A 9,176-nucleotide genomic window follows, 5' to 3' on the forward strand; every position below is an offset into this window, starting at 1 on the left:
CACAAGAACTCAAAGAACCCTAGTTCTTCAAAGTAAAATTAAATGGTGAATACTAAAAATAAAATCCAAGTAGGTTAGGGCATTTGATCATTGGAACAAGGCAAAGAGTGTGGTAACTTGTTTGCTTGAAATGATAACTCATATCTACCTTTTCAATTGGAGCTTCAGAAGTCAACAATGGTGGATCCAGAAGCAAGGTTGTAGGAGGATTCAAACCATGGAAAATCTTCAGACAACTTCAGAGGATGCCGATGAAGGATTTTGGGCAAAGAAATGGAAGTAAAAGGGCTTGAATCAAAAAAGAGAGTGACTGGTTATTTGAGGTATCAGGCTCCAATGGTTGCAGAGTTTCTTTGGCTTTCCAAGCTTTCCAATGAAGAAAAAATCTTATCCTATTTATAGGGAATATGTTGAGTTTCAAATACGCGTGAAACAGGTCTGAATTCGTGTGAATCAACTTGGAAAATTTCAGATCCAAACCGTGTGAAATTTTGGTGCCAAACTCGTGATTTTGGAGCTTTGCAAGTCATTTTATGTTGTCAACAGATGATTTTGGTCATGGGAAATCAGTTTGCACGCCTGAGAAGTGGCCCCAGGTTGATTTTTGAATGATTCAACATTATAGGTCACGGTGCAAAATAGAGTTTAGGTCACCATGTTCAAGCTTAGGCCAACTCCAATCCCCTCGTGCGTTTTTTTCTTATTTTCTTTGAGCCAAATGATCACTTCATGGAGTAGAAAAAGATGCAAAAAGAATCACATTCAAATGAGCTTTTAGGTGAAAGTTACATGCTTGTGGAGTTGAGGTCGTGACCTGGTTTTGTGGGCTAGGCAATTGGTCAAGCACTTTGGAGCGTGTTAGGTCATTTTGAGGCCCCAAGTTCATGACACCATAACTTTTGATTCCCTCATTCATTTTGACCTAAACTTGGGACAAATGATCTTCTCCATAAGCTTAACAATATTCAAAAAGAATGGGATCAAAAGAATGCTTAAGCTGAAAATGGCAAGGGTGGATAGTAGGGGTCATGGCAAGGTTTTTGCCCATTTTTGGAACATGGTCCTTTGCACAAATGAGGTCCTTAATGCATGATTTGATGTTTGACACTTGAATCAAAGTTTGAGAGGATCCCAAAAGGCACATTTGGCTGAAAGAAGCTTGGCATTTGGATAAAAATTGAAGGACTTATGGAGTTTGGACCAAAGGCCTGACATACTTGCAAATTAGGTCAAACCAACTTGTACCCCTTTGTGAAAACTTGATATTTTGAATTTAAAGCCACAATGATTATGGAACAAGCATCCCTTGATGAAAACTTGATTAGGGCTTGAATAATATTGAGAATAACATGTAGATTGAGTGATGTGGCATGCAAAAAAGCACATGGTCCAACTTTGAACCATCATGAACAAACATGCATTCTCTTGATCAAAAGGCCTTTGTCTTGCCTTGATTTAAAGCATGATTACCTATATGAATGAAAAGAACAAATAAGTATCATATCTTGTGGAAGTTAGGGTTAATTTTTAAGCAAAAAAAGATTAAACCCTAATGTTAAGATACAAGTTACATATTGGTTATGCTTGTGATTCCATGACCAAATGTAATGGTCATGCATGATATGATTTGATGTATGCAAAAACAATATGCCAAAGGGATGGTAATATTTGGGGTATGACAAACGTTTTAGGTCCAACCACCATAGGTAGATCAACTTCCCATATCACCATCCTTCTTGATCTGTCAAAGGCTTTGACCACCATCAAGCTTATTTTCATGAAGGTCCCATCGGTGTTGAGTTTTATGAGAGTTTTTTTGAGCATGACGTTCAAGGATGAACCAGTGTCCACCATAACTCTCGAGAGGATAGCATCTTTCCATTTTACTGATATATGCAGGGATTTGTTATGATTTTCCCCTCCTCGAGTAACTCCTCGCTACTAAAACCAAGACGTGTGCTAGCGGTAATGTTATCTACCATCCCATCGAACTGATCAACGATTATGTCATTGGTGTTGTGTGCTTCATTTAGAGTTTTTGGAACTGACTATGTGCGCCTCTAAGCTCAGTAATAAAGACAACATGGAGATCTTGGAAGGTGTTTGGTTTAGTTGGTACACCACCTTATAGTCACTCTTTTTAATTATTTTCAGAAATTCACCTGCCTCCTCTTAAGGTATTGTCTTCTTCAAAGGTCCGCTCTCTGTATGTGAACTTGAGAAATATTTGCCTTTGGACGTCTCAAGAATCTTCCTGTGTGATGGTTCTAGGGAGAACACCATTTCACTTCATGTCATTCCCCTAATGCTTTCTATATTGGTGACATTAAGTTCTAACACTAGTGGTTTGTCTCCTATGTAGGACGTGGCACCGTAGTTCCAAGGTACCGCTTTAGTGCTATTGTACGGGAATGGTGTAGGAAAAAAATCACCAATGGGGATCATTGAGCACCCTGTTTCAAGTATGGGATCTCGAAAGGCTCGAGTGTGGCAATGCTCTCTTCATTTTTTGTATGGCTCATCAGGACCGACCCCTGATTTATCAGTTCTTGTAGACATCTTTTCAATTATTCACATTCCTCTGGTAAGGATAAACATACTTCAAAAAATCTATGTACTTCTTGGATTATCCACCCTTCAGTTATCTTTTCACCGACGATCAACATAGGGGTCCTTATCTTTTATACATATTTTATTGTTTCGGCTTCAAGACACTCTTAGATAGCATTCCCAGTCGGACCAACATGTTTGAGAATTGGATTATTCTTCAGATTTGGACCCATCTCTTTGATGGTCATCAGCTTGGTATTAATCGACTCTTGTACCTTATATTTGAGAGCCTTGCAGTTGTCTGTGATGTGATCAGGTGATCCACCATGATACTCACATTTGGCGTTCATGTCAAAGCCTGGTGGAGGTGGGGTTATTAGAGGTGGAAGAGATTTTGGTGTGACCCATCCTCGGTGGATCATGTATAGTAAGATCTGATTGTATGAGGGTAGTAAGGCACCTGAGTAAAGGGTGCTTGTTGAGATCCCATTATCGCATTGGTATCACTATCCTTCTTTTTTGAATTAAAGCTTGAGAACTAATTTGACTGATATATGAATAGAACAACCTAAATGAGGCCTCATATGAATTGTCATAGGTTTTTCTACCCAAACCCTCAAAGGGTAAGTTCTAGGGTTTAATTTGGTTATTTTAGAATAAACCCGAGGTCATGTACCATAGGTGAATCTTCATCATGATATGGCATAGCCCTCTCATGATAAAATAACAAAGTTATGGATCAAACTCAAAGTTTCATCATGAAGATGGGTTAGCCAACTCATGACAAACTCTTTTAGCTGATGTACTCTAGTCGGAGCCGTCATTAAACACCCCATGGGATAAGAATCCACAATGACCAAAACAGGAGGATCCCTTACTTAAGCTTATGTTTCTTCCTACCAAACTCGGGTATAGGGCTGTTGGTGTAAGCCCTAGAGGCCAATACTTTTGGTACTTGTATCGAATTATTTATTAATAATAAAAGGCTTTTTCTTTATTATGTTTGTTTAATAAAGTCCCTGGAATAGATAGTCCGTTTAATGTATCAAGTGTGACTTAATCATGGGAGCACATTAAACATAAGGACACTATTCTTAAAGTATCCGTAGTCGAGCTTTATTGTGAAGTGGGATAACATTAAAGCATGGAGACTATTATGTTTATAGACTGATGATCACATCTCATGGATCATGGATAAGGAGTTATCAAGTCTCAAACATATGTATGAATATTAAGAGTAATATTTATATTGGATTGACCCGCTATGAGAATACTATATATAATGTTATGCAAAGTGTCATAAGTTATTCTCATGGTGATAATGGTGTATACCACTCTTCGACCTGAAACCACTATGGACCCTAGATGTAGAGTCGAGTGCTTTATTGCTGATCCAACATTGTCCGTAACTGGATAACCATAAAGATAGTTGATGGGTACTCCACAAAGCATGCTAAGGGACACGAGTGACCTAGATGGAATTTGCCCATCCTGCGTAACAGGATAAATGTCTATGGGCCCAATATTGAACTGGACAAGGATGACACGGTCTATGCCTTGTGTTCAATATAGACATAAGGGAAAAAGGGTAATTATACACATAATTATTATCACAGAAGGATTTGTCAGATCATATGATATTTTCGTGTCTTGGGTAGCAGTGATGTGTTGCTAGATACCACTCACTGTTTATTATGTTAAATGCGTGATTTAATATAATTGCCAACATCGCAAAAACCTACAGGGTCACACACAAAGGACGGATTGATGAGAGATAGAGTAACTAAGGAACACCGTAGGGTACGGTGCACTTAAATGGAATACGAAATATGGTAAGGTACCACACGCTTAAGTGATTTTGGGCATATTATATGATATGGGCCAAAATACACTTAAGTGGGCTTTTTAGCTTGAAGCCCACACAAGTGGTTCTATAAATAGAACCCTTGGGTAGAAGCATTGTCACTCTTGCCTTTCGTTTCTCTCTCTCTCTCTCTCACTCAAAGCCTTCATTCGTAGTAGCTAGCACTGAGATTGAAGGAATCCGTTCGTGTGGACTGAGTATAGGCGTTGTCATCGTTCAACGTTCGTGATCGCCACAAGAGGTAACGATTCTATCACTGATCATGCCCATTCGTAAGGATCATTAAAGGAGAAATTTTTAAATTTCGTTGCGTTTTGGATCGCCATTCTCCTTCAAGGGCTTGCTCTCAAACAAAAATAAAACTCATGAATGTTAATAACAAAATATAAACATAATAAGGATAATAAAAATAAATAAATAAAATAACGCATGAAATACGATAAAATATGAATAAAGAATAAAAAGTTAAAGAATAAAAAAATAAACAAGCAACCCTAGAACTAAAGGGGAGGATTGACTCACTTTAGGGTATTCTATTCCTCAGTAGAGTCATCAGTTATCGCATCTCGAAAAATATGACCTGGCGAAGTACATCAGACGCTCAATGATGGACTAATAGAGTCACCACCGTTCTTTATTTATTCCTAAGGAAATGGGAAATGACTATAAAACCCTATGGGAAGAAAGAGGGATAAGATGGTCTTAGTAACAAAATTTAGGATTCGGGAATCGGTTATTTAAGGGGAATATATTAGTGATAACGCGAATGTATCGTGATTTTGGCTCCATATGCATTGCTTTTTACTCGATTAACACTTATTATTACGTAGTACTTTATGTTTATTGCAGGTATTTATCGATTAAAAGGTTTACCGCAAGCAAAATGGAAAATAGCAAAAAGGAAAGAAAAAGGGAAGAAAAAAAGAAGAAAATGAAGTTTTCAAGGAGATAATGGGCCACCAAACCATTATCCAAGGAGTGTGGCGCCCATCACATTGGCCCAAGGGATAGGTGGCACCCGCCACCAACCCTTGAGAAGTGGTTTTCTGTTGCTACAAAGGTGGCGCTCGCCACTCATTAAAAAGCTAGGGTTGTGGCAACCGCCACAACCTAGTCTTCCACTCTTTTCTCCACCTTTTTAGCCACGAAGCCACCCACCTTTGCTACAAATGAGGAATATGGAAAATATATATAAAGGACCTCTCAGACTCGCACGCTCTCTCTCTTCTTTCAGTTTTCAAGTTCAGGATTATTTTTTCATTCAGCATTTATTTTCTTTTAGTTTTCTAGGCAATTCTTTACCTTGTACGAGTGATAGTTTCTCCACATCGGGGACTATTACGGTTTATTATTTTATGCATTTGGGATTCAATTGTAAGGATTATTCATTGCCAAAGCCTGCCGAAATTATTTTAAGCGAAGATTCAAGATTCAGTTCCAGTTCTTAAATTGCAATCGAGGTTTTATTTTGATTACTGTTTTAATTATTTATGCCTTATTGCATGTTTAATTTCCCAAATACCATGTTTGTTACCGGATCCATGTTCGGCTAAACCCTTAGGTATCGGTATGTAAAAACCTTCAAAACGAAGGGATTCAATAAATAATTGGTGTTAGTTTTTATAAAACTTATTTTTCCGGTTTTTGGTTTCTTATTTTAATCAAACTGTTTTTCATACGAGAGTACAAAACAAACTAAGGTTACGGTCAACAAGAAAGAGAGTTTGAGATTTTAACTAGATAGCTGAAACTAGGCATTAAGCCTAAACACAACAAGAGAGCTTTAGGATTAATTAGACTTTATTTATATTCAAAAATTACTTTTAAATTCAAAATGAGACCGCGAGAGCCAAGCATTCTGGTTTAGGAGTATGGTCAGAGTCAATAAAAACTAGAGTGTGAGACTAAGTCATTTCTATAAATAATCTCTACTGAAGAATATTTTAACCAATAAGATTACACCAACTATCTATCGAATCCCCGAAGTTTGAGGTATTACATACCTATATCCCCTATATCCCATATCTTTATTCTATTTACGTTATAGTTATTTCTCTTCATCCCTCCAATCTTAGAACAATCATCAGCCTTAGATTTACATAGCAACATTAGACCATGATACGTTCGATTATTAGTCCTTGTAGGTTCGATAATCTTTAAAACTACGCGATATGACTGTGCACTTGCAGTCACTATTCACATAGACTTACTAAGTCGCGATCAAGTTTTTGGCGCCGTTGCCGAGGACTAATTTAGTCGATATCGTAACTCTAGTGTTACCCATTATAGACTAAGGCAAACAATTCTTTTTCTCTTTCTACATTTGTCGAGTGTATGCCAAGTACTCTCTCTCAAGGCGAGAAATCAAAGCTACAATTCGACGAACCCGAGGGTTATCTTAGATTAGAACGCCGGATACGAGACTTGATATGGGAACATCGTATCAAGCTAAATCTTCCTGACCTTATCATTCCTACTTCTGAATCAGTTATTCAACCAGAGATGGACGAAGGAGTGCAAAACCGTCCTCTTAAGTACTATGCAATCCCTTTGCAGGATGAACCTCATAACAACATCGTTTCCCCTGCGATCGAAGCCAACAATTTTAAGCTAAAGCCTTCACTGTTGTCATCCGTACAGCAAAACCAGTTTTTAGGTACTCCCACGGAGGACCTGAACCTACATTTGTCAGTATTTTTGCAATACGCAGACATGGTGAAAGCGAATGGTGTCAGCCCATAAGCTATAAGACTCCGTCTTTTCCCATTTTCATTAAGAGATAAAGCTAGAGCTTGGCTCCAGTCTCTACCATCCAACTCTGTCACTTCGTGGAACAAGTTGAAGAAAGTCTTCTTAGCCCGATATTTTCCACCAAGTAAGACGGCTATGCTAAGAGCCCAAATAAACGGGTTTAAACAAAAGGATAATGAATCAATTTTTGAAGCCTGGGAGAGATACAAAGACATGATGAGGCTATGCCCACATCACGGTCTAGAAGAATGGATGATCATTCACACCTTTTATAACGGTCTCTTGTACAATACAAGATTGAGAATAGACGCTACCGCAGGTGGCACACTGATGGATAAACCATACAACGAGGCCTATCAACTCATCGAAAGTATGGCCCAGAATCATTAGCAACGGGAAAGAGAAAGAACCTCTATAGAGAAACCTCAACCGAAGGGCAGGCATGTACGAATTAAGCAGTCTTGACCATGTCAACGCCAAGGTAGATGCCCTGACTCAAAAGATAGACAGCTTGACCATAACACCAGCAGCCACCGTGGCTGCCGTAGCACCAAACTGCGAGATATGCGGAGTTAAAGGGCATACTGCCCCAGAATGTCAACTCTTGACAGGAACCTCTACAGACCAGGTGAACTATGCTCAAGGAAACCCTTACTCAAATACCTATAACCCAGGTTGGAAGAACCATCCTAACTTCTCGTACAAAAATAATAATGCATTGTATGCACCTAACCAAGCACCTGCTGTACCACCAGGATATCAAAAAGCTGCCACAAATACTCAAAATGCTCCTAGGAAATCAAACTTATAAATAATGATGGAAAACTTTATAGCTACCCAAGCCCAAACAAATAAAGATTTCTTAAATCAAAACATACACACTAGTGAGCAAATCAAGCAGTTAGCAAACAAGGTAGGCGCATTAGCCATCCATAACAAAATGTTGGAAACACAAATCTCACAAGTTTCTCAACAACAAGTACCTCCTGTTGCTCCTGCAGGCACATTTCCTGGACAACCGCAACCAAACCCGAAAGGTCATGCAAATGCTATTATACTACAAAGTGGGACAGAACTAGACGAACCGACCGACCCTAGAACTCAAAACCCATACATGCATCAAGACCCAGGTAAGGTAACTGAGAAGGAAGACGAACAAGACGAAGATAAAAACGAAGATGCCGTAGAGAAAGAAGAACCTTATATACCTCCACCACCGTATAAACCCCATATCCCTTATCCTCAAAGACTTGTTAAATCTAAAAGTGTAGGGCAATTTAAAAAATTCGTAGAGCTTCTAAAACAATTGAATATCACAATACCCTTTACAGAAGTCATAACTCAAATGCCCTCATATGCTAAGTTTCTAAAAGAAATCTTATCTAACAAGAAGAAGATAGAGGATAATGAAACCGTTACACTTACTGCTGAGTGTAGCACCATAACACAAAACAATATGCCTCCTAAGTTGAAAGACCCAGGTAGTTTCTCCATACCCTGTGTAATCGAACAGTTTCTCATTGACAAAGCTTTATGCGACTTAGGAGCCAGTATTATTTTAATGCCCTTGTCCAAATGAGAAAGGCTAAAAATGGGAAAACTAAGACCTACGAGGATGTCCATACAACTTGCAGATCGTTCTGTTAAATTTCCCGTAGGTATGCTAGAAAACGTTCTGGTGCGCATAGGACAATTCTATATTCCTACTGATTTTATAATCATGGATATAAAAGAGGATTCCAATATCCCTATCATATTAGGAAGACCATTCCTAGCTACATCCGAAGCTATCATAGATGTTAAGAAAGGCAAGCTAACCTTCGAAGTTGGTGAGGAAAAAGTCAAATTCATTTTGACGCAATTCCTAAAGGCACCAGCTATAGACAACACATATTGCCTACTAGATGTCATCGACGAGAGCATAAGAGAAATGGAGAATGAACAAACATCATACTCTGAAATACTGAAAATTCCAAGGCCTCCTACTTTTGAAGATAAAAATTTAAGTAAG

General features: G+C 38.5%; 1 non-coding gene across 1 annotated transcript; it reads right to left on the minus strand.

Annotated features, from left to right (window-relative positions):
• Positions 1-7,300: 7,300 nt before the first annotated feature.
• LOC127077731 (small nucleolar RNA R71) lies at positions 7,301-7,407 on the minus strand. The gene has a single exon (XR_007787510.1). It is a non-coding gene; the product is annotated as a small nucleolar RNA R71 (small nucleolar RNA).
• Between the last annotated feature and the right edge of the window lie 1,769 nt (positions 7,408-9,176).

This window comes from Lathyrus oleraceus, chromosome 4 (assembly GCF_024323335.1).
Source record: "Lathyrus oleraceus cultivar Zhongwan6 chromosome 4, CAAS_Psat_ZW6_1.0, whole genome shotgun sequence".
NCBI classification, from domain to species: Eukaryota; Viridiplantae; Streptophyta; class Magnoliopsida; order Fabales; family Fabaceae; genus Lathyrus; species Lathyrus oleraceus.